Source organism: Carassius auratus, chromosome 5, assembly GCF_003368295.1.
Source record: "Carassius auratus strain Wakin chromosome 5, ASM336829v1, whole genome shotgun sequence".
NCBI lineage: Eukaryota > Metazoa > Chordata > Actinopteri > Cypriniformes > Cyprinidae > Carassius > Carassius auratus.
The window spans coordinates 17,843,606-17,865,915 of NC_039247.1; the positions used below are offsets into that span (position 1 = coordinate 17,843,606).

A 22,310-nucleotide genomic window follows, 5' to 3' on the forward strand; every position below is an offset into this window, starting at 1 on the left:
CATGACGGAGTCACATGACACTGAGGTCAGAACGACACACAATGCCTGGCTTTGTGTTCAGGTGTTCTGCTAGACTCCCGTGTGATCAGCTCTTTGTGGCACATGCAGAAAGAGCAGAATATATGAACTTTCATTTCCAGACCAAAGTAGATTTATTTGTGCCTCATGACCACTTCCTGATGCAATTCAGAGAAAACAGCCAACCAGCTTTCCTGAGACATTAAAACATGAAATTTGACTTGCTCATTTTACCTTAGTGTCATTAAACTGTTTCGAGAACAAAACGTGAAGTGTGAGAGCTACTTTGCATTATGCATGTGTAATACTTAAGTGTATAAATCAAATCCAAGCAATGACATTGAGTCTAGACTTTATTGTTCTTTCATATTGTGCGTGTGAAATGTTTAAACAATGGCAAGCCAGAGAACAAGAAAAGAAAGGATAATTGTACATTATAATCATAGAAATATTGTAGAGGTGACATGTTCAGACTGAAGCAATAACTCCCTGTGCAGAAGTCCCTTAGTGTAGTACTGATTCAACCATGTCAATGGATTCGAGACTGATCATTTTAATACACAGGATATTAAATATTTCATTACCCACGCCGGTTCAGCAAATAAATCACAAGACCTGTTCCCTTTTTTTTTTTTTTTGAAAAATGCACAATTTATTGAATGAATAAAATCTACAAGCATGTTGAAAAGTTGGACAATATAGCAGTTTCATACAAAATAATGCACTCCACCCAAGGTTCAAGGGTTACTCAGGCTACTTTATATGTGTACAATGTGCTGTCAGACCGTCCTGCAACATTAGGTCACTGTGGTCATCTTTCCATGTCAGCAAAGCTGAATGAAATGGGCAGCTCATTAGGTTTGTGACCTCGCGTCTTCGGCTGCTGGACACTAATGAGGGAGGCATGTGCTGGAGAGAGAGCTCTCTCAACCTGCAGCAGAGAGAAGAACACTTTACAACAGACTGTCATTTAGACCTACATTACACACAGAAACGTTACATTCAACATTATTAAACATGAGGAGTTTAAAGCATTCAGTTATGGCTCATCTCATCACAATTTCAAGTCAGAATAATTAGCCAAAATACAAGCTCTTTGAGTAAAAAGCAAAAGGTGATTCTCAAAAAAAGTATTTCTTAAAAAAAAAGCTTTGTTATTCCTCACTCTGGTCTATAAGTGATTGGACACGAAGCACTAATTCTGACATTAAGCCCTCACAAATCCCTTGCTGCTCATTTTGTACTATGATCATTTCATTTATCAAGAACCTCTCTCTCTCTCTCTCTCTCTAAGGCACAAAGGAAGAGTCCTCATAAGCATCACAAAGTTTTCCACACAGCTTGCCAGATTTATTAAAAGTTGTCTAGCACTAGAAGGGATTCTGACATTCCCAATATTCCTGGCTGTCTGTCGGCAGGCTTACAATGTATTATCATACCTCTTTAATATAGATACACACTTAATCCAACTGTACAGTTTTGAGGAGAACAGATCAATGAGAAATACGAAATGGAGGATTGTAGCAAAATGAACTGTCTCCATTGCCCTGTCAGACTTTAAGTGCACATTCATAAGTTGAATTCTGAAATGGTTTGGTGCTAATAGACCCGGGATGGCCCTCTGACAGCTGCTCTCCAGATCTTTCTTCTGAAATGAAACCTCATCGCAGGCACTTCTTCACTCGGGCGCCATTGTGGAGCCATTGTTTTCCTCGCTTCTGTGTTTTTTAAGCTTGCAATAAAAACAAACCAGCGCAATGCACGCACAAAGATGAAATGATGCTTTAAATTTCATTGCCTTTGAGATCTGACTCACATCCTGAAACATCATCTCAGATGAAATGGATTCTTCTCACTTTCCAAAACTCCTTCCACCGACCAGGAGTTCGACATCTCAACAGGCCTTCGATTCTTCAACAAAAGGAAACTAAACCGTGCCTCATTATGAGACATGAATCAGGTGAATCACTTCAAGTCTTAGCCATTATCACGGTACGGTACATGACTGACAAAAAGTTCACCAAGTTCTAAAAAATCTTACTACTTGTACTGTTTGCTAACAAAGAGGAAAACAATAATGGAGTCTCCGACACGTTCTTGTCTTCACCTTTGTTCCTCCCCGTCCTCTCACATGGTTTTTGCTTACACGTCTCCTTATAATCTGATAAGAGTGTGTGTTTTTTTCTTGTTGTGAAGAACACAGGTCTGGGAGGGTCTGTGTTTCTGCCTCCCCTCATTATTTCTTGTTTGCTGTTTGGCAAGAGAATAACTTATCCGATTCCACTTACCCCCTATAGCCTTCTCTCTCTCTATTCGGTTATTATAGTATTATATTTCTTAAAACCTTAGAAGGCGATAACAAGCATGAGAGGAGAGGACCTTTATGCCAGTACATATACTGTTAGCCGTGTATTGTGGAGGTCGCTTATGCTCATGTTGCCCGCACTTTCTTCAGTGGCTTGTTAGATTTGTCTCATCCAGCCATCTCCATTCTAAATCTCTTGTCCCAGAGAGTAAATACAAAATCAAATACAAAAACCAAGACCGCAACAAAAAGTACTTCAGCCCAGAGGAATCAATTAAAAGTGCTTGCTACATACAGCACGCTGCCTCAGGAGAAGCATGGGCCTTTGATGTGTGGTCCAAGATCGGCACAGATGTGTTTTTCAGCACCACTTTGCTTTTACTGACTCTGCAGAATTCATCACCCTAACTGTGTCAGATTCTTCTCCGACCGCACATTAGTTCTCTGAGCAATGAAAGAGGTGCTTGAGCCACTCTTTCCTGAACTGGACCCTGCACCTCAATACAGTCCTCACTAACCACTCCTGTTCGATTCAACCACACTGCTGTCCTGAATGAAGAGAGCAAAACCATCTATAGATCTCCAAAACTATCACCTACATATCGGGTGTGCTGCATACTTAAAAACTTGATGTGGTCACTAAATAGGCTACTACTGATAAAAGGGACAGTAATAAGTACATTTGCAGTTTGCGACTCAAAGATGATACACTTCTAAAAAAAAGTCTACCAACCTAAAATGGTTTATTGGTCTTATTTGGTCTCCCAACCTGATCAAGTTAGTCTTTTGGATTGTTTTGGCACTTTTTAGTCTAGGACAGGGCTTCACACACACACACACACACACACACACACACACACACACACACACACACACACACACATATACACACACAATACCTTTGAAATATTTTTCAACCTGAGAAGATTTAATATTTAAAACTGTAACAACACATTTGCATGATCACAGTTTTTCGATGTTAAACTGAATATTTAATCTTTTTGTGTGTGTACGTGTTCAATTTTTTGATTGCATATTTTAATTTTACATTTTTATGATTTAAAATCTATTAGTTTTTCCTTAACAAAACAAACCAGGAGTTTTTGCTTCCTAGTCAATGGGTTTTAAAGATGTGGTAAGCGATTTTTCAAAAACGCTTTAGGAAACGGATTTGAATCAAGTAGCAAAACAAACTTAAGTAAAGCCAATCAGCAGTAAGGGGTGTGTCTAAACATGACTTGGAGGAGAGAGCGTTCAGTGCAGAGGATGGACATTAGTTGAGCCGAGCGACAGAAAGATAGACATGGCGGATAAAAAACAAAAAGAGGAAAACCTCTGTGGAAAAAAAGTAGGCTTAAGGTAATAAGGCAAGAAGTAGGACCTGTGTAAATATCGGATCAGCTTTCCAAGTGCTGGAGAGAACTCAAGGCCTGCAATCGGATGCCGAAGTTGCTTTGTTTCTTCTCGCTAGGTGAGTTACACTGTGTCTGCACCACAACAGCTAAAGTCTGTCTAGTACACTAGACGTGACAAAGCAACCGTTGAAAATCATTTGAAATATCTTTCAATACGTCATAGATAGAACGCAAAAGTAGTTTTCTATTTGGGATTTCTTGTGCCATGTCATGGCATGTCCAGTGTAGACCATATATATGTTAATATATATATATATATATATACATATGGTATAGACAGTATCACTGATTATAATGAGTTTTATATTATTTTGTTGTGCCGGGCTTGGTTTCACAGAACTAATCGTTGCCTGGGTTTTGTACGTATGGGTGGGGTGGAGCTATGAAAATAGGGGCGGGACACTTTTGGGGTAGGGTTGTGTTTGGTGATTTCAAATGTCAACATTGGCTACCAGAAATCACTTACCCCACCTTTAAAGTGCAAGTGCGTGATTTTTACTTTTTTCTTTGATTCAGCTCGACCAGCTTTAACTGGTGAATTTTTTTTTCTCTCTGTGGCCACTTCTTAACCTCAGAGATGACCCCTGATTTTATGTGACATAAATAACAGAACAATCTACTAACCTTCCTTCCTCACTTCAAAGAGCAACGCACTTCCTCAGAATCATCACTAGAAGGGAAGAAGAAAAAAACACAATAATTAGTGTCATGTTGGAATGAACCGCTTCTATGTGTCTAGTTAAACCCGTCAATATCTCTCTGCTCCTTTCTGACCTAAAGTAAATGACGTGACCTACTTCTTCCTCCACCTACAGCTCTTTTGTTGATGTAGATAAAAGCACCGCCTCACCACATATCTGACAATGTATAAGTAAAGCGCATTCCAGTGCACAGTCTCACTCCCAACCCTACAGAGGAACACTAAAAGAGTTTCAGCTATTATAAATAATTTACAGAATTTTTCATTCGCCCTTTTAACCCCTCTGCAAAAAGCACATTTGGCTCAGGTTAAAAATATATGCTCCACATATCTGCCTCGGTGTATGAAGGTGAATCATAACCTGGAGAAGCCCGTGGTTTAGTTGAGTCCCATGTTGTGTGAAAGTCAGTTCTTTTCCTTTGTTGATGTGAGAATAAATAAATGTGGGACAACAGGTCATAGCAATATGAAAATGCTAAACAAATACTGACCCTGTCCAGGACGATAAGGACAAACTCAACTGTTTCTCCATTCAACCTTGAAATATTTATCCTACTACTATTTAATGTAACTAATCCACATAATCACTCTATTTTCTTGTCCCGCCCAATCAAACGCTTTGCCCTGGGTACAAACACTTTGGTATGGCCCTGGCATCCTGTAGTGTTGGCATGGAGGTCGGGATAAACTATGCTCTTCCACCATGCAAGATGTGTGAGACTGAGCATCCGTGTACACACAAACACACCCCCATCTTGATATCTGACACCAGACAGCACAAATATCTCTTTGCCAGGGGCTCCTCTCCTTTCATATGTGTGCAAATGAATTCATGGCCATCTAAGAGCGGGCAGAACCAACCCCGTCTTCCAATGGCTAACCCAATGGAGCAGAGGCAGCCCTGTCATAGGGCCTTTCAGATACTACCAAATCTAGATAAATGCATTTAGCAGCAATGTGTGAAAACATATTCACCAAAGTGGTGCAATATTTTCCAGTTTTTATACATTTCATAAATCTTCTCAGTTTTGACACTGTAATGAGATATTAGGTAGTTCATATTTATCCATGAAATATTTTCTCTCTCTGTGTGTGTGTATAGATCTTGGTGTGCTTTTCTGGGCATCCAGAGACATGTACAGTTTATCCCTCTGTTCATCCAGAAGCGACTCATTTCATTAACAGTTAATAATAATGTAACAGTGTGCTTGTACAGTTTTTCTCTCTTTTCACTACAACATTACACATGCACTACCACATCCACTTACAAAACAAGTATGAGAGTCCACAAACATACACTGAAACACACAAACTCCAGCACACATGACCTACAAACGCTGTTTGATGTTTCTATAAAAACTCTAGATGAGCACTCTGTCTCAACTTGGCTATAATCAGTTACAGAAGTGAAATATTACAATATTATTAAACAATATTTTTTAAACATCATCTAATATTATTCATATACATTATATATAATGCATTCTTTACTGTAAATATAAATGTGTATGTGTGTATATATATATATATATATATATATATATATATATATATTTATTAAAATATTTATTATTTAACAATCCAGTAGTATTAATAAACATGATATAGAATATAAAATAAAATGTATTTTCTTTAATTTAATTAATGTAGTTTATAACAATTCAGTATATAATAACAAAAACAACAACTATAAATATTGTTGAAGGTTTGATTTCTTAGTATCTTTATCTCTTATCATAATTTCTCTCCCCAGAATTGAAGAGCCTCTACTTACCCATATACACTAAAAATGATCATTTGTGATTGGAGAGCTAATTTGAAGTGTCAGTTATTCTTATGCAAATGTTCTTTCTCACATTTCAAAAGAGGCTGAGCACAGATGGCTACCAACAAATCATGCCACGCAAGGCAAAGCAGTCGGCCAGACAATACGATTTTGTATAATGTGATGATGGTGTCTTCATGTCTGTCTTCCCTTATGCTGGGGGATGCTTTTACTGATAGCAATGCTTTGCTAAAGGAAGGATGTACACTAGCTCTTGTTTACCACCAACAGAATGAGAAGCTTTACTACAAACAAATCAGCTGATATGGATAAATTCATGACCATTTATCAGTAGATATTTATCGATTCAAGTATGGAATATTTTCATGTATGCTGGCAAATGTGGGCAGCAAAATGGAGAAGAAAGAAAGAAAAGGGATAGCGAAATAGAGAGAAAGAAAGAGACAGTAAGGAACAAGAGGCTGCTCTCTCAGCGTGACCCGAACAAGCCACTAAAACGTGATTTCTGACAGTTTGCTAGCACTAAGGCTGAGAGACAGCGGCCTCTATGCTTTCACGCTAAAGACCATGATTTTGCCTCTGAGAAGTCGGCTGACAGACACACCTGCTGCGAAACCAAGCAACTCCAGGACAAATATGTGGATAGGCTTCAACAAACTAGCATGGTAATAATGGCCAAACTTTAAGAGCGGCAGAGAAAAGACAACTTATTCAAGTGGTAAAATTAGTAAACGTTTTAAAGGCAATTCATACCAAACCACTTTTTCTTTTTTTCCCCAAATAGGACAAGATACAGGAAGAGACTGCACAACAAAAGACAATGTACCTTGACCTTCTCAGCTGATACAGTGGTTAACAAAAAGGAAGAGAAAAGAAGACGGCAAAGAAACTTTTCAGAAGAGTGGATCAAACAACAAGCTCTGGCGTCTTGTTACAACACAACAATGGAGCCATTGAAACCAAGACTGAACAAGGCAACCGGGTCCACAGGTTCTGATTGTCCCACAAAGGGTCAAGAGGGAGAGGAGAAGCTGAGTGTTGAGATATTTTAGACGATAATGGTGCTCCAGAAATGAGATGGTTTCAGTTTGCCAAGTTTGTTTCGACTTCTCTACCTTAGAGGCTAAAGCTGTTAAACCTGGATGGCTAAAGAAATAATGAAACTGTCCAGACTTATCGGCTAATAAGATCCAAGAGTATGCAGAGGGTGAATAAAGTGATATTTTACATACACCCTGTTCTTGAATAATGTTAACTGGGGAATAAAAGCTGGACCATTTAAACTCCATAACCTAATGCCAGTTAGTATGTTACCCTCCACACAAAGCCAAACAGAGATGTTTGCTAGTCATGGGGCTTAAGTTCTAATAATAGTCTAAAATAATTAACACATTCTGGAAGTGAATAGAGAATGAAAACTTATTATAGCCTGAGTAGAATTTATCCTTCTCTTCTATCAACAAAAACTCAGCTGGAAGATGTTTTACCCGAAACAGGTAGTTTATTGAATTGGATAGTCCCCTCGAAGAAATATGATCTTTACTAAAAGAAGCACTGTTAGCCTATGCTAAATGAGGGGTCTGACAAATATGATTAGAAGAAAATTTCTGTCAATAATAACTAGCAGATTTTGGCCTTTTGTCAGGTCCCTCAAGACCCTGTAGCTCAGATGATGCTGGCAGCATCAAGGTCATGGGTTTGCTTCCAAGGAAATGTTAAATAAATTGAAAATCTTGAATAAATTTTTTATTTTTTTTTTATGTCCACTGGACGGGCTTTATTCCCTCGCCAGGGTGCTGGGGGATCCATGGGAGTTTGCCCAACCAATCCACATGTGTTTTGTGGATTTGGAGAAGGCATTCGACCATGTCCATCGCGGCCTCCTGTGGGGTGGTGCTCCGGGAGTATGGGGTCGGGAGCCCTCTGTTAATGGCTGTCCGGTCCCTGTATGACCAGAGCAGGAGCTTGGTTTGCATTGCCGACAGTAAGTCAGACTTGTTCCTGGTATATGTTGGACCCTGGCAGGGCTGCCCTTTATCACCAGTCTCCACTTGAGGCAGGAGTTCTCCACCAACCTGAATGGGACATGCTGAAGGTCCTGTGTGCGCTGGGATGGTTTGCAGCTGAGTGTGAAGTGGCTGGGATGAGAATTAGCAGCTCCAAGTCCGAGGCCATGGTTCTCAGCTGGAAAAGGGTGGCATGTCCCCTTCAGGTTGGTGGAGAGCTCCTGCCTCAAATTGAAAAGTTTAAGTATCTTGGGGTCTTGTCCACGAGTGAAGGAAGGATGGAGCAGGAGATTGACAGGTGGATAGGTGCAGCTTCTGCAGTGATGCGGTCGATGTACTCATCTGTCGAGTTGAGCTTCAAGAAGACAATCTCGATTTACCAGCTGTGGGTCATGACCAAAAGGACAAGATCCCGGATACAGGAGGCCGAAATTAGCTTTCTCCAAAGGGTGGCCGGGCGATCCCTTAGAGATAGGGTGAGGAGCTCTGCAACTCGGGAAGAGCTCAGAGTAGAGCCACTGCTCCTCCTCATCGAGAGGAGCCAGCTATGGTGGCTCGGGCATCTGTTCCGGATGCCTCCTGGACGCCTTTCTGGGGAGGTGTTCTAGGCACGTCCCACCGCGAGGAGGCCCCAGGGAAGACCAAGGACATGCTGGAGGTACTATGTCTCTTGGCTGACCTGGGAACTGCTCGGTATCCCCCGGGAAGAGGGATAGGGAAGTCTGGGCATCTCTGCTTAGACTGCTGCCCCCGCGACCCAGCACCGGATAAGCGGAAGAAGTTGGATGGAATACCCATACATATTTAACTTAACTCACAAATAACTGAATATCACTAAGGGTATAATCATAATTTGATCTTAATTTGAACCTAATGCTGCAACACTGCTAACTACAAACAACTTCCAGTCCAATGGTCCACTTGTCTCCTGCCTAGAAACCAGTAGATGTCTAGCCTACAAGAAATGAACAGATGTAATGGAAAAATAGTTTCTCAGTGTCTCTCAAAGACTGTTTACTAGAATACCGGTTACCCAACTATGAAACACCAATGAAAGAAATGCTAAAACTAATCTCATAACAGCAGTGACGGTTTACTTCCAGCAGGATTCTGAAATCCTGCAGTACAAAATGGTGGCTCACTTCACACCAAAAGCTAAGTCCAGACAAGCAACCATGATACTGTCACAAACACTGTCACTGTGAGGGCGGACATGCCTATTCACACAGCTCACACTAGTCTCTCCATGTGCCAGTGTCTTTTCTGTTTTCACCTATCTCCCCCCAAAAAGTGTGTGTGTGTGTGTCATACACATCAAAACGGTAAGGTGAATCCTTTTGAGCTGGCGGTGCAGTTGGCCACAGAATGAATAAACATCCATGTCAGGAGAAACTGATACACTCCCCTTTTCAAGCAGACGGGCCTCTCGTGGGAAATCCAGCACTAACACAATGGATAGAGATGGCCTTTTGTTGAGTTTCTCAGCTATTGGCTACTTCTTCTCTTGAGTCTGTAGCCTAGACAGACCACTCCCCTCGGTTCTTGTTCCCCCCTCATACACAATTAACTTTTACCTTTTTTATACTAATGCATTCTAGAATGTGTTTCTTTGTTACTTCAGAAAGTTGGAAATCAGAAATGATTAATATGAGCACTGTGAGTCTGCTGGTTCTCAACAGGAGTTGCTGGTGTGTTGGTGTACCTTCCAGGCTTAAAAAAACAGCTATCTTAAATACCTAAGTTGTAAATTTAGACTAGTCTAAGCTGTTTTTTTTTCAGCTCCTTCCTCAACACAGATAATGACCTCATGGTGAGGATTTTTAATTCTGTCTCTAAATCTTCTTTAAAGTGTATAACATCATGACGTTCATCCAAAAAACTCTGATGGAAGAGCTCCCTACAGGTCAGATGGCTGGCTGAGTGATTTCACTCTTTCAGGGAGGTTCAACATCTACAATAGACTTGAAATCTTTGTATCTGTCTATCTATCTATCTATCTATCTATCTGTCTATCTGTCTGTCTGTCTATCTTTCTTGTACTAGGTAGTATATGAATATTATATACTGTAGAATAGCAAAACCTAACTAGACAGAGTTGCAGTGTTTTATACTAAGTTGACCACAGTGATGTGACAATATCTCAAATCTAGATTTTTAAATCTTAAACTCAGTTTACAATTTTTCATTTATGCTTGAAGACAAGATTTCTCCCACTCCCCCTCATCTTTCATTCCCTTGCCCTATTCTTTGCTTTCAGATCCCATCTGAGTCAACAATAAAGTTGTTATGCATGACAGTTTGGGGAGCAGAATAGGTACTGCTCGAGCCTGCTGTGTGGCAACAAAGTGGGCCCATTCTCTTCGGCTGGGCTCAGTTACGGGACCCTGGGCAGTGGGACAAGGACAATATTGCCGGGACATTCCCAGACTGATGGAAACAAAAAGATTCAAACCAAAGCCAGTCTTGGACACCCTTGTCCTTACAGAGAGGACATCTTGATGAACAGCCCAACTAAGTGAACTAAGCATCTCTCCTCACAGTTGAATAGGGACCTGATAAAAGACACAGAAACCATGGCACAATTTGAAAGCTTTTTTCATTTGGTCCTCAAAGAAATAGTTCATGCAAAATTCACCAAAAATGTAGTCATTTCCACATTTACTCCCCACCATGCCATTGCTAACCTGCATGACTTTCTTTATTCTGTGCCCATCAAAATGTTAACAGCATAAAGATTCACTGAACATACAAGTGGGGTTCCAAAAGTCAGAGATCATTTAAAAAATTTTACACCTGGAAATGAACAGGAAGCAAAGTCAAATTTTAAACAAATAAACCACATGTACTTCAGAATCTGAAATTTCTGGGACAATTATCAAATAAATATATGTTTCAAGCTTCTCCTTATGATCATCTGGTTTGACACAAACTTGTAGAGTCCGTGAATCTTGAGTGCTGCTTTCATTTAAGCAAAAGAGAGACATTTCTGCTGCACTGCTTTTGCACTGTCTTTCTATGTAAACATATTCCAAATGAACATCTTGGACCACTGTGCTCGCAGCATCTCACACATGATGACATTGCATTCTGAAAACACAACACTCAACTCAAAAAATGTATCTACAGATCTTGCACTTCTTTTAATTTCACTATTGTCTCTCACATTCTGTGTGAATGGCCCCTAAGACATTCTCAAACTCGCAATATCATTTATACCAGTATAATTGGTAATTCATTAATAAACAAACAGATATAGGCCCAGTAGACTCGTCCCCCTGCTTGGTAAACCCCCTTGGTGCCTTGGAGCAGACGGATAACCAGGCATACGAGAAAGAGCTTAAATGGAGTCCCAAAATCAGGGGACCATATGTGCAAATGTTCTGTATCATTATGCTGTGTGGCGGTGCACAGGGAGACCACCATAACTTAGTTTGTCGTCCATACAAAGTTTGGGCCAAGCTTGGATGGATTCATTAGACGGTCTTTATTTGGAGCCAATGAAGCTCAAAAGACCTCCAACAAAGGAGCTAATCACAGACCCTCTCCTCAGCTTTGGCCAGAGTCTTTCTTTTCACTGGGTCTTAGATCATTTCTCACAGCTAGCTGGCCAGCTAGCTCCGAGCTTGTCTGGACAGACAAACAAAGCTTTGGGATATTTATCCTCTGTGTATATGTACAGCTGTTGTTTCTATAGGAGAAGTGAGTTTGCACATGTGAATGTGCCCACACACATGCACATACATACTACTTCTGTTGGTTTTGTGTCGCACACAAACAGACCTGTGCTTGTGGGAGTACCGATGACTTCTGTTGGTAGTGGTGTGCTAATGTGTATGTTTGCATATGTGTGAGGGCAAAACAGACAATATTCTAGCATTGACCTTGAACCCCAGTATACTTCATTGGTTGCAGTGTGAGTCCTTGTGCATTGGAAGCCTTTTGGATTTGTGCTGCCTTGTCCCTGCCCTCTAGACAACCAGCTTCCATCCCTGCAATACAACACTCTCCTCTCTCTTATGGGTGTAAAACACTGTGTTATGTGTCCGTTATATACCCTGTTGTGTGTTATTTATAGTCATACTCTTTAAAACATGCAGATTGCAAAAGGGGTTTGCAGCCTGATGCCAGTGTAGAATAAACATAGTTCTATTGTTCCTTAGAGAACCATCTGTGTAAGGGTACTTCAAAGAAATTAAAAAGCATTTACTTTTCCTCTTCTAACAGATAAGCCGATGTGAAGAACCTGTATATGTAATATCAAAAATATCAGAATATTTCACTAGTTCTTTATAATAAATGTGTTCTTTGATGAAGTTACTGCAAAACAAGTGAAGGTGAGGATAGAAACGGCCTGGAAATAGAAATAGAAAATACCCGGGTTCAGTGGGAACAGCATTTTACATAATTTCTAATACAATTATTATGGTAAATTAATATATAGACTACTGTTCAAAATGTTTTCGAAAGAAGTCTGCTATGTTAAGTCTGCTATTTATTTAAAATAAAGTTTTTCTATTTTAATATATTTCAAAATGTAATTTATTCCTGTGCTGGCAAAGCTGTATTTCAGGCAGTTTTCAGTAACATGATCCTTCAAAATTCATTATGCTTATTTGGTACTCAAGTAACATTACCTTAATTATCAAATGTTGAAAACAGTTAGTTGTTATTTTTAGTACTTTCAAAATTCACAGTTGCTTATATTAAATATTAAATATTTTTTAAATTTACGGCAAACTTTAAATTCTTTATTTCTTTAAAATAACAGCAATTATTTGAAATAAAAATATTTTTAACAATGTTAATGTCTCCAGTGTCACTTTTGATCAATCCAATGCATCCTTACTGAATAAAAGGTTTAATTTCCATAGAAAAAGAAAATAAATAAAATATATTGCCCTCAAACTTTTGAATGGTGGCATATATTTGCCTTAAACCATACACTGTACGTTGAATTTCTTTACAGTTAACAGCCTCTGGCGAGTGTTTCAGTTATGTGCTAAAGTCTATTTAGGGCCAGAGCCAGAGGTTTAATTATTATGTTAATTATTATTGTCCAAAACCCAACAGGATGTCAGTTATTTCTGGGCAACTTTTGTGTAGTTTTGTGGTCTGACAAGGCTCAGTGATTCGCCATGTAAAAGGAAGTTGTTGTAACTCAGACATAAAATGTCCGATCTTCCCTAAACTTCACATGATTGATAAGAGTCATGTCCTGAAGACATCAACATGCAATAATCCACTATAGTCATAACACCTCCAGCTAGCAGCAGGAAGTTTGGCAGATATAAAAGACATATTTACCACTTTAAATGCATATTGCCCACCAGTTTTCCTAAATCCACCGGGTGGTGGTAAGCCCGGGTACGAGGGCTTTTTCTATGCTGCTTGCATTGAAAAAAATTGTAACTGTATTTGCCACTTGGCGAGTCGTAATATTCGACCCTGCAACCAGTTATTATTAGATTTGGACTATTAGAAGTATTCATTGCAACATGTCATGAAAATGAGAGATAGCTGTTAATGTATCTGTCTTCTTTTTTTGTAAAAGCACATTTGAGTGTTGCATTGAAGCAATGCAAGAGATCTCATATTTTATCACAGCACATGCCATTTTCTCAAATAACAACCACCAAGATGAAACGAAAAGAGGGAAAGTGCACTGACACAGGGTATTCCTCAGTTGCAGCGAGGGTCTGCACGCACACCCACCCTTTCACTTCTAAGCGGCACCCACAGAAGGCAGAAAGGCTTTCTGACATTGCCCTACATTCAGCTGACTGATCCCACACACACACTATTCTGTCACAAATAATCATTACAGCCGCACCGGTGCCCGCACACACACGCACACGTGCTCTTTCTTTCCCACTGTATTAAATATTGAAGATTTCAACTTTCAACTGGGAGCATGTTCAAGCACCCTCCCATCACAAAGTGTGTGTGTGTGTGTGTATTGCCCTAGCTGCAATACAAACCACCTCTATTAGAGTGTCAATCGTATTCAGATCTTTTCTGTCTTGCTGGTGCTGACTTTCAGAATATACGGAAGCCCTACATCCTCAGACTTGACTGTGCCTACGCCCATCCATCCATCCATCCTCACACATTTATGTGCTTTCTTTCTTTCTGTATCCCTTTGTTCCTCTCTAAACATCAAGTTGCCTTGAATTTCTGCCTAATGTTGGCTAAAGCTTTCTAGAGAATACCACCCAAGTGTGCTGCCCGTCTCTATTGCGAGTACCATGTCACCGGGTCGTCATTAATTATTCCCTTGCTTACAGCATTCTGTTGCCACGGTAATATGCCATTAAGGGAGAGCCAAGCGAACAGCAGTGTCTATGCAAATGAGGCTGCCACAAAGACCCTGGGCGCGGATTTGCAGATCGGAGGACGCTGCAACGGACACTCTGTATTAGAATTGAATTAAAGGGATGATAATGTACCTGGGCTTCTTTTTAAAACATAAGGGTTATGCCGAACGAATGTAGGAAGGAGCAGAGGAGGAGGCTTCGAAAGGAAGCACATGGCATTTAAGAAAATACAGGGGTGTGTGTGTGTGTGTGTGGTATTTGACAGACATTTGAGGGACGAGTTGGCAGGGGCCATCAGCTTAATAACAGATGCCTTCAATTTGGATGATGTGGAGAAAATAAAGAGGTTTGAAATGAAGTTCTTAAATTTAGAACATGTACTTGTTGTCCTGATGAGTTCGCTGGGATAACGGTGCCCACGGTTGTGGCAGACATAATTGTGTGCAGCTTTTGATAAAAATCAGTTAATACAATTTACCTGTGATGTCTCAAAACAAGAAGACGAGAACTCTGTGAGAAGGGGAACATGAGAAATTCAAAGATGAATATTGGTGCCCCGCTGAACATTTTGCTGTTTTGGCATGTAAACCCTGAGCCAATCAAAAGTGATGTTCTTGAAGCATTTAGGGAAGGCAGACTAAATCAGCAAGAAATCTCAAGGCTGCATTACTCACACACTAAAATCATATAAATAAACTACCACAACCATATTCACCTTTATAAACAAATCTGTGCAATTCCTTGTTATTCATTTGATCAATGTGTGCAATTTTTGCCTGACATAAATAGATAGCATTTCTGTACAATTAATATAATAATAACACGGTTTAGTATTTTATTATACAAGAATTACACACACAAAAAAGCGAATGTTTCAAACTTGAAATGCAACTATTACCCAAGCCTTAAAAATATTAAGCATAATAATTTTAATTGAAAAAGTTATCAGTTTCACAAATAATTTGACATCAGAGTAATGAATTGACTGATGCCGCTTAATTAGAAGTTCTAGGCAGAAGTCATGGCAGGTTGCTGGAGAGGAAATGCCTTTTGGATGCACATTGGAGCCATTATCAGGACAATTTCCCAGGTGCAGAAAAACATCAGAGGAGTCTGGGATAACAGGGAATAAGAGTCACAGATGAGGATTTGTTTGTTGGGGTGGGGTGGAGGGATCTACAATTTGATATGCAATTGTCATTGTCTGCTGCAGACCTTTCTGCAACTTTTATTTTGTAAAAGCCATCACTGCCAGGAACAGGGCATTGGGTGCCTTCACAATTTCGAGGGGCATTCTTGTGTGTCACTTCTAATATGTGACTTGATTTAACAAATTCCAGGTATCAGAGATATGTGATATGAAGCAAACAGTGTTGAGAGGGGAAGAGAAAATAACAACAAAACAAGCTCTGAGAGCATCTGATGACAGACAAATCTGTATTTGTGTTTCTATACACTTCCTTTACACTAAGCCATATTTTGACTAAGCTATATTTACACAAAGGTATGTTTTGTGCCTTTGACAATCATGTATGGACTTTCCACCTCTCTCTCTGTCACACACACACACACACACACACACACACACACACACACACACACACACACACAATGAGCAAAACCTGTCACTTGCTGCTGAGAGCCCAATCAAGCATTTGAATGCAGTGACAGATTCCGGTGTTTTCTTTTTTTAACATTTATTCATCATGGAGAGAGACATTTCTCTCAAAGACCCCACAGTGCTTTGCCAGGGTCGGTCTGGCCCTGTTAATTGATTGCTTCTCACTAACAAGGATGTAAAGTCCTCCATTGTGCACCTCTTCCTCTATGCTAATGAAGTCCAAACACAACACACTCTTTCTTTCGTTTCCTCTCCCGCATCCCCCTTCCTCTCTTTCTCCGTTGGAGGTTTTGATGTGAAGATGCTATGACAGGCTTGCTCTCGTTCTCTCTCTGCAGCTGGCACGAAAGATGCGGTAGGAGCCAGGACCAGGAAACAGTAATGGGATCATGGGAGAGTGATTGCAAACAAACACACACACACACACACACACACACATACTCCAAGTTTACCCTCACACTGCCCCTAATGAGGGGTAAAGGGACAATATCGTCATTGTTACCCTCGTGTTTGGGAACCTCGGGCCAAGAACAACAGCTGTTTACCCAAGCAGTAGTGAAAGTCTTCACTGTGTCCGTTAATTAATCAGAGGGCTTCTGATTACATCTGCTCTGTACAAGCCACTCAAAACTACTTTCACATCCAGGGATTCTCGGTACTGCTTCCTGTCTCATTCATTTGGTTTTTACACCAACACCATCCTCTATTCGTATTTGTAGTGTGATCACAAAAAGTCCACACACACACACACACTGTTTGTTTTTGTGAAAACAGGCGTAATGGTTTTTATACTGTACAAACTGTATATTCTATGGCCCTACACCAACCCTACCCTTAAACCTAACCCTCACAGGAGACTTTGTGCATTTTTACTTTCTCAAAAAAACTCATTCTGTATGATTTATAAGGGTTTTGAAAAATGGGGACATGGCTTATGTTATATAGTCACCCTCTCCTTGTAATACCAGTGTCATACCCATGTCATTATACAGAGATGTGTCCTGATAAGGCACAAAAATAATAGCACACACACACACACACACACTCCTCCCATCTGCACCCTTATTTCCTTTGTAAGAGTACTCATTCCACAGATTTTCATGTGTTTTATCAGTAAAATTACAAAGGCTATAGAGGGTTAGTGATACAATAAATATATCAACAGTAATAATAATAAGAACAACAATGATAATAGTTTTAGTATAATAAATCAATATTCATTTATTTATATCAATAAATAATGGTATAACAACATATTTATTATTATTATTAAAGTCAATTTTGTTATGAAATAAAATGTTATGAATTTGTAATGTCATTAAACATTAATTCTTTAAAATATATACACATCTATATATTGAAATTGCATTCATAGCAGTTCAACTGCATTACAAAAAGGTGTGTAGGTCCCATCTTACCGTCGTTGCGGAGCAAATTTGCATTGAAGTCACTCTCCCGTTTACCATCATATATCTCTCTCACGCCGCTACACAATCCACTACAAGTGATATGCAAAGCACCATCATGAATATGTGCAATTAGGCAGGGCTGGTGAGATTTTTCAGACTTATGGGATGTGACATTTGTAGGGCAGAAGCACAGATCAGCATAAGCGAGAGTGACAAATGCCTAATCCCTTCCTCCACGTTTCAACATTTTCCAGGTCTATCGGAATACGTTCTTGCATACACACACCTACGCTGCATATTTGCGCATTTGAATTCCACGATCAACACGCCTTGGCAGCGCTCGTATGGTATCATGGATACAAACAACAACATCACAGTAAGAACCAGAGGAGACGTCTTAAATGGATCATGAAGATTTGTCAGTGTACATCTCTGTACATCAATGCTGTTCCGTATGGACATCAGACTATTTTAAAACGGTTTGTGCGACGGAGTGAGTCTCAAGGATAATCAGTTTGTGAGTTACTGAGAGGGAAAACATATACAATGCATATAGTTATATTCACCAATCACACAGAAAAAGAAAAAAAAGTACAAAATCCAACACTGATAACCATTTTTGGAGCCTTTTACCTAAAACCATGTCTATCCAGTTAAAGAGAATTGTGTGTCTGTTCAATATACTTTTGCTTGTCAAATAACTGGCAATCCTTGCTATTCATCAAACACCTACTTCAGTTGAATATAAAACAACAACCAGGCATTTTACATGAAAAGATGTGAAAACATGAATGTTCAATTTTATTTCTCAAAGTTAGCAATATAATATTTCCAGGAAATTATACTTAAATAAATGCACATTAAGAAATGGTGACATAAATATTTCTCAATCTCTCTCTCTCTCTCTCTCACACACACACACACACACACACACACACACACACACACACACTTTCAGGCAGACTGGTTTTATTTAGGTGTGGGAGTTTAATTTTGCTGAGAGATGTCTGTGAACCCTATAATACGGTTCAGGTCTGAATCCTCTTGGAAAATCATCAACCCATAATCCTTCACATTGTGCCGCATTCAGATGAGGTGCTGGAACTCCCACTAACACAGTGAAGCAGCGACGGCTAATTTAGACACGCACACACACACACATACACACACACTGAAACAGATATTGTTCGCTCGTTCAATATGCAGGCATACCCCTCACCCCCACACACAAATACTGCATATAGTAACAAAATTGGAGCGAAACACACACACACCTGCATGTAATGTGGCACATTGCATGAGCTCCTCCTTGCAAACCTCTTCTCCCACAAGCTACCACACACACATCACGTCACTCACACCACCCAGGAAATTAACTTGACATTTTATGGCGACCACAGAGAAAAAATAAAAAATGAAAAAAAAACTAAAAACAAAGCGTAACAAAGACACAGATAACATAAACCCTCTCCCGAGCCTCGCCATCATATTCGCCAGGATTTCCACCGATCTGCAATGCAGACGGCACGGGGTGGCCACAGAAAATGAGCTTTTCCGTCCTCGCCTGCCTTCCTCCAGAGATGATGGCTGTCTCTCTCTCTCTCACTCTTTTTCTCCCTCGACAAATACTTCCTGTCTATTTTCATATCCAATTCAGTTGGTCCCAGTGGTGCGGTTCTGCCTGATGTGAGGTTAACAAAATAAAATAAATAGAAACGGGGACAATCTCACCTCAGTCTAAGCTCCCAATTAAAATGATACAGCCACCCATGTCAGAGAATGAGAGCGTATTGAAATGGGGAAGGAGTGTTGCTTTGTGGCTGCTTGGATTTATTTTTTCGTATATGCGTGTGCATGATGGACAGAGCCATATTGTCATTGCGACTCTTCCTGCACACACACGCTCTTCTTTTTCCGTTTCTCAGACACAACCTAGGACAATATCTCTGCAAAAGCACCGCTATAGTGCAAAATTACAAAATACTGCAAATGCATTTTGAGTATGTAAAAAAAAAAAAAAAAAAAAAAAAAATCAGTGGCTATTTGCATCTTCGCACATGAGATACACATGAACGTGTGTTTGTAAGAGGTGCACTGGTCTGAAGGCATTGGGTCAGTGCTCGTTGTCATGACCTTAAAGAAAAGATTCGAACACACCCGTGCATAAAGAGTCTAAATTAATGTATCTCAGGATGCTGAGTGCATGGACACACACAGCCGCACATAGACATACACACACATGTGCTCATCTGACTTGGTGCATCTCTCTGTGGCTGGGTCCTGCTCTATTAGACATGCAGGAATGTTAACATCATTATGCATTATTCTGAGTGTCTGTCTATGCTTTCACACCCCCCTCCTCTCTCCCTTTTCCATTCGCCATATTGTGTCTGAGGGGAGGCCCAGACGTGTGTGTGTGTGTGTGTGAGTGTCACAGACTAACACAGTATTGTGTCTCCTGTCTGGGGATGGGCATTATTTTAACGGCCTTTCATGTGCCGGTGCACACAAATCACTGATCTTTTGGAAATGGAAGAAGTGGCAAACACACGCATATGGACAATCACACACGTTTAGAAATTATATTAATGCTCTACACATGACTTGCAAATTATGGTCAGGCTAGGTTGTCGCATGTCTGAAGAAAAGCACACACATCTAAAAATGGAGTACAAAAATGAAAGAACGAAATAAAAAAAGAGAAAAAAATAAACATATATTGAGTTATATAATTTTTGTGATATATTTTCTAATAGTGCTCTGTGGCTAAACTAATATTACAGTCACGTGAGGGTTTACCAGCTATGCAGCTTCAAACAAAATGCAATCAGCTGTGACTATCATCAAGTCCCATTTTCAGACTGTTAATGGGGAGGGGCTTTAATATATTCAATATTTCTCTTTGGGAATAATGAAAAGCCAGTGAGACACTTATAACATGTCATCAGTTCTGATCAAGCTGAAGCACTGACCTCATTTTTTCTTTTTAACCCAAAATTTTATCAGGCTGAAAAAAAAATCTTATTGAAATTCACTACCTAGATTCATCAGGGGAAGAAATTATTCGTTAACAATTTATTTAAAGAAATCTCTATACCTCTATTTGTAGCCGGACAATAAATTGTCTTGGGTTATGTTATTTCACACCTCTAAGTATTATACTAACACTTCTTATTTAATTTATATTTTTTGTATTTAAATATATCAGTCTGAAAATGCAACAGTGATGTTACATCATTACTTCTCAAGCACTGTGATGAATAAAAGAACTGATAAAGGAGGCAGCAATGAGCAAAATTTCTAGCCAAGAACATCTCCCCGGCGATACAGCTGATCCTTATTTGAGATTAAACCCTATCTCTTGTGGGTTTGGGTGCGCTAGAGTATATGTAGATTATATAATAAGAGGTCCGATGGTTTATGCAAAGGAATGAAATTAATATGTATGACATTTTGATGTATTTTAACCTCAAATCTGGCATATATATATATATATATATATATATATATATATATATATATATGTAAACATCCAGTGTTTGCTGTAAACCTAATCTGTAGCCTCTTCTCTGCTTCCCCTCTCAACTCCTCCCCCTTGCTGTTTGAAATCTGCATACATTTGCATGGCATTACCATGCGCATATTCTTTGTTCTGAGAGGGAAAGGATGATGCCGTTTACAACCACATTGCACGTCGCTGTTATGCGCTCCACTTGAAGATGTTTGGATATTTAATGACTGCAAAAATGCTTCATCATCTGCAGTCATGAATGGTTAACTAGCTTCTTGAAAATGAGACAGAAAACAGAATAGTTATATAAGAGACTGAGTGCTGTAAATTGTGGGAGGTGGGGATTGTTCAATGAATCAAATTACTTCTCAAATGAAAATATTGATATTATTGATAAAACCTAAACCGTTCAACGACATGCATGAACATACATTTTCGGTATACTGTATCTTGTTTTGTTATATTGAACTGCTCTTGAATAGAGTCCAGTACAGATTTAATTTAACAACACCATATGCATTCAAACTTGTCACATAAAACATAGTGATACAGGACGTTTGATACACAGCAGAAGCATGGGCTGGCATGCTGTAAAGTGACATCTATTGTCCTCGTGGGCTCTTTCCTTTGTGCCGCAGCCAACTGTAATCATGCAAACGCAGGCAGCAGACTTCATTAGCTCCTCAGGGCCAAAGCTAATCACACCACAGCAAGGCACAAGAAAGAAGGGGCCACAGAGTATGCATAAAACAGCCTGGCGTCGCCTGTGTGCTGCTGATATACAGGAATGGTGTACTCATAGCATGCACACTAGCACTAACTGCTCATTTTCTAGCATTTTTTTTCTTTTCTTATATTTGCAAACTTTGCTGGTCAGTTTTTCATGTATGCAGATTCAGAATCTATTAAGCAAAAGTTTAATATGTACTGTCTGGGTGTGAATACATATTATAATGTAATGAAAAAGAATTCAAAGAACGTAAAAAGAAATGGACAGAACTTGAAAAGTGCATCTGAAAAATTAAGACACTAAAGTACCCAGATACAGTTTATGTGCTTATGAAGGATTGTCTGATTGAAAACTGTCAGAAATGACGAGAATCAAGACTTTTAAATCCAGCATGCTTTGTTGCAACTATAAATAAGTCAGATAAAATAACAGGGATTACAAATATATTTATAGACTATGCTTTGGGTTGATTTTGAAATTTGGATTAATCTGAGA

At 39.5% G+C, this 22,310-nt stretch overlaps 1 long non-coding RNA gene across 2 annotated transcripts in view; it reads right to left on the minus strand.

Moving 5' to 3' along the window:
- Positions 1 to 395: 395 nt before the first annotated feature.
- Positions 396 to 22,310, minus strand: part of LOC113079228 (uncharacterized) — a 38,159-nt gene continuing 16,244 nt past the window's right edge. For both annotated transcript variants that reach the window (XR_003281669.1, XR_003281670.1), the window contains exons 3-4: positions 4,363 to 4,408; positions 396 to 949 (exon numbers count right to left, since the gene is read on the minus strand). This is a non-coding gene — a long non-coding RNA (uncharacterized LOC113079228). The remainder of the gene's footprint in view (positions 950 to 4,362; positions 4,409 to 22,310) is intronic.